The sequence below is a fragment of the Schistocerca americana genome, chromosome 3 (genome assembly GCF_021461395.2).
Source record: "Schistocerca americana isolate TAMUIC-IGC-003095 chromosome 3, iqSchAmer2.1, whole genome shotgun sequence".
Taxonomy (NCBI): domain Eukaryota; kingdom Metazoa; phylum Arthropoda; class Insecta; order Orthoptera; family Acrididae; genus Schistocerca; species Schistocerca americana.
Window position 1 is genome coordinate 87,832,258 of NC_060121.1, and position 4,841 is coordinate 87,837,098.

The 4,841-nt window shown below is 50.8% G+C and overlaps 1 non-coding gene across 1 annotated transcript; it reads right to left on the bottom strand.

Annotated features, from left to right (window-relative positions):
* Positions 1-707: 707 nt before the first annotated feature.
* Positions 708-782, bottom strand: Trnas-aga. The gene has a single exon. It is a non-coding gene; the product is annotated as a tRNA-Ser (tRNA).
* Between the last annotated feature and the right edge of the window lie 4,059 nt (positions 783-4,841).

Genomic DNA, 4,841 nt, shown 5'->3' on the forward strand with positions numbered 1-4,841 from the left:
TCGCTCGCTGTAAAACACTGGCGACATATTTCAGATGTAGAGGCAGTGTAATCAGCGGAGCTGGTGTTCCTGCGCTGACCTGTGGTGTTGGCAGTGGGACCTGCCTTGACGAGCTGTCCTCAGTGAGCGTCGCTGGCTATAGAGACGCTCTTTGTATCTTCATCGGGACTGCGGGAGAGGACTACTCCCGCAGTAGGTCGGGCCAGCGTCTTGTAGGCCTGTAGTGGACCTGTTGGCCCAGCCCACGAATTAGACCGCTGTCAGAGTGTTCTGCGTTGTTGTAGAACACCCTGGTGATTTTCCGGAAGTGATCCCGCAGGAAAGGTGTGCCTGCTTCCTCGTGGAGCAGCCTCGTGGGGTAGCGAGGCGGCTTGTGGAGCACAAGTCGCAGCGCCCTATTCTGGATGCGTTGGAGCGTCGCAATGTGTGTCGCTGCTGTGTTACCCCACTCCACGGCCGCATATTCCAGAACCGGTCGTACCGAGGCCAGGTGCATGGAGAGGCCGTGGAGTGGAAGTAGTGCAGACGAGGGGTTGAGCAGCGGGTACAGCGCACGTAGTCTCCCCACTGCTTTCCCTCTGACGTCGCGGACGATGGGCAGGCACGTCAGGAACCTGTCCAGTGTGACACCGAGGTTTCCAGAATGAAATTTTCACTCTGCATCATAGTGTGCGCTGATATGAAACTTCCTGGCAGATTAAAATTGTGTGCCGGACCGAGACTCGAACTCGGGACCTTTGCCTTTCTCGGGCAAGTGCTCTACCAACTGAGCTACCCAAGCATTACTCACGCCCCGTCCTCACAGCTTTACTTCTGCCAGTATCTCGTCTCCTACCTTCCATACTTTACAGAAGCTCTCCTGCGAACCCTGCAGAACTAGCACTCCTGAAAGAAGGAAGTTTCATATCAGCGCACACTCCGCTGCAGAATGAAAATCTCATTATGGAAACATCCCCAGACTGTGGCTAAGCCATGTCTGCGCAGTACCCTTTCTTTCAGGAGTGCTAGTTCTGCAGGATTCACATGAGAGCTTGTGTGAAGTTGGTCGGCGGTGTTCAGAGAGTATATCAGGGGTCCGAGAACCGACCACTACGGCACTCCCGCTCGAATCTGCCGGATGTGCCACCATCTGCTCGGACGTGGAATGTGCGCCCCGATAGATACGAGCGCTGTAGGACCGCGTGCGACGTCGGCACCCAGTGTACATAAAGTTTGTACACGAGGCAGTCGTGCCACACACAGTCTTAGGCCTCGGAGACGTCGAGAAGCACCGCCCCTAGGTACTCCCGCGTCTCCAGCGCTCGCATCGCCTACTCCAGGAGGCGCAACAGCTACTGGGTGGTCGAGCGGCCGCTCCGGAACCCGAACTGTTCCTGGGGGATGAGTTGCTGTTCCGTCACCTGGCGTAAAAGCCGCTCCACGTACAACCTCTCAAAGACTTTTGAGAGGGACTGGAGGTCGCTGATCGGCCGGTAGTTGGCTGCCTGACGTGGGTCCTTGCTGCTCTTGCGGATGGCAACCACGAGGAAGGGAAAGTCCCAGAGCGAAGGATGCTGTTGAAGATGTCCGCCAGAGACTGGTGTACCTCTGGGGGTAGCAAACTCAACAGGCAGTTGGTTACACCATCCGTGCCACCCGCCTTCTTGGGGCTGAAGCGACGGAGCTGCAGATCGACTTCTGCAACCGTGATTTTCTCTATCGTGTCGTCCTCTTCACGCGCAGTGACAAAAACAGGGAGGCGGTCATCCACTGGCGGACGTGGTCGGCATCGAACACGTCATCGGCGGGGTGGAAATTTTCCGCGAACGTGTCCGCGAAGATGCTGGCTTTCGCATCCGGCTCGCAGACAACGTTCGCACCCACGTGGAGGGGCGGGACTCGCTGGTGACGGCGAAGGAAGCGCCTGGCCGCCGCCAAGAACTGCCATCTGTCGTCGTTAGGGTGGCCACAAGGCCCGCCCAGTCACGATCCGGTGATCATCTATGGCGGCCGGAATCTCACGCCGCGCCCTGTTGAGGCGGCGCTTCGTCTCGGCCAACCGCGTGAGCTGCCCCTCTCGATAGAGGCGATTTTTGTGCGTGATTTTCTCTAAGATGTGCAGCGGGAGTTTGCGCGACATTTCTCGAACCCCTCCTACAACCTCTGGATGGGGATGACAGGCCAGATGGAATTGTCGCCTACGCAGACGACGTATTAGTTGTAGTAACTGCAAACAACAGAGCCCAGTTAGAAGAGGAAGCCAGTGGAATACAACAAACAACTACTCAGTGGTGTCACAACAACAAACTCAGGATAGCCGAAAACAAAACAACATACAGTTTACTGAAAGGATCGCTCCAAAGGAATCCTTCGGTTAAAATTAGGGACACAAACATCAAACGAGCACGCATTACGCGCTATCTTGGGGTACACATAGATAAAAATTGAATTTCCACGAACACATAAGGCTAACAACAGACAAAGCAGAAAAAATACTGCACAAACTGGTGAGGCTAAATTCAAAACAGTACAGACTACCTCTACCAGTCATACGTACATACCACTGTGCACTCTTCGGATTAGTACTCAGCTTCGGAGCTAGCACGTGGGCACATAGACTGAACGTGGTCACCAACAAAGCACCCGACAGACGAGGGCAGAGAAGGGTCCTACTTAGGCTATACATGGCAAGGTGAGTGGGATGTAAGTGATAAGGGACGTAGACTGCACGACTTCCTTCCTGACGTAAGGGAGAGGTTGAGAATGAAACATATGGATCCCAGCCGCGGTATGGTACATTTCTTAAACGGACACGGAACTTGTCCCACGCACTTAAACCGCGTGAGTCTGTGGCAGACACCTACATGCACATGCGGGGAAGAAGGTTCCCCAGAACACACTGTCTGTTTCTGCGGGCAATAAGCAGACAATAGACATACACTACATTTAGATTACACAGATACAGACATAGATCTATACACAGCAATAACAGACGAAGAACAATGGGAACAATTAAACGCACTGACAAACAGTATTTCAAAAACAAAACGTGAAGAGTATATGCAGACACGAGATTACGGACATGCCTATGTGCAGCGTAACAGTAATCTCCAGAGGATGGACGGCGATACCCACAGTGACAACGAAAATAGTGACAATGAGGAGGAACAGGAGGAGGAAGGTGAGATGTGACAGTAAATAAGCAAAAGTGCTGGCAATCTAGCCAAGAAAACACCAAATGGTGTACATGGATGGGCACCCAAAGTAGTTAATACGTAGGATTAGTAATAAATAGGATAAGCAACATAATTTCTCTACTAATAACCATTCGTGAGTGTATGTGTGTGTGTGTGTGTGTGTGTGTGTGTGTGTGTGTGTGTGTGTGTGTGTGTTTGTGTGTGTGTTTGTGTGTGTGTGAGTGACTGGCGGTTAACGGTTCGAAGAAACCATTCCGAGGTATTCACCGTCAGTCACATTCGGTGATGGTACTAACAAATCTCTCATCTCTCCTATCTTCCTTTTATTTTCTTCTTAAGAAACAACAAAATTTTATTTATATTTCAACCTTAAATTATTGTTATTTTGAAAAGTATCATTCTGTGTAAATGTTGTAGATAAAACAAAAGGAAAGAAAACTGTAAAAAGATGAAAAACGAAAATTGTAAGATGTACGACCTGTTATAAACATCCGGTAACAGGTCTATACTTTGGCAATAAATAAATAAGTGAAATAAATAAAAACAAATCTAACGGTGACAGACGTGAAGTGCCCGACACCTTTCAGTACGGCGACGTCGAGCACGTCAGGCTGGCCGCGATGGGAGAAGGCGGTGAGGCCCAAGGGCCCCAGTACTATCGCGCCCTGCCGTTGTGTGGCGCGAAGGAGGCGGCGGCCGCTGGCGTTGGTGATGCGTGTGCTTGCGTGTGCTTGGCGTTCAAGTCGCCAGCAGTGAAGATCTTCCCGCGCAACGCCAGCAGGGCGTCGAAGTCAGCCTCCTGGAACAGCCCCTCGGCGGCCTGTAGGCCGCAACGAAGGTGAGGACCCCCGCCGCAGTGGTGACAGCCACCCCAGTGGCCTCCACCGCGGTGAGGGGCGGTACATCTACATCTGCATGATTACTCTATAATTCACATTTAAGTGCTTGGCAGAGGGTTCTTCTCCCTACCATTCCACTCCTGAACAGTGCGCGGGAAAAACGAACACCTAAACCTTTATGTTCGAGCTCTGATTTCTCTTATTTTATTTTGATGATCATTCCTACCGATGTAGGTTGGGCTCAACAAAATATTCTCGCATTCGGAAGAGAAAGTTGGTGACTGAAATTTCGTAAATAGATCTCGCCGCGAGGAAATACGTCTTTGCTTTAATGACTTCCATCCCAGCTCGCGTATAGTATCTGCCACACTCTCTCCCCTATTACGTGATAATACAAAACGAGCTGCCCTTTTTTGCACCTTTTCGATATCCTCCGTCAACCCCACCTGGTAAGGATCCCACACCGCGCAGCAATATTCTAACAGAGGACGAACGAGTGTAGTGTAAGCTGTCTCTTTAGTGGACTTGTTGCATCTTCTAAGTGTCCTGCCAATGAAACGCAATCTTTAGCTCGCCTTTCCCACAATATTATCTATGTGGTCCTTCCAACTGAAGTTGTTCGTAATTTTTACACCCAGGCACTTGGTTGAATTGACAGCCTTGAGAATTGTACTATTTACCGAGTAATCGAATTCCAACGGATTTCTTTTGGAACTCATGTGGATCACCTCACACTTTTCGTTATTTAGCGTCAACTGCCACCTGCCACACCATACAGCAATCTTTTCTAAATCGCTTTGCAACCGATACTAGTCTTCGGATGACC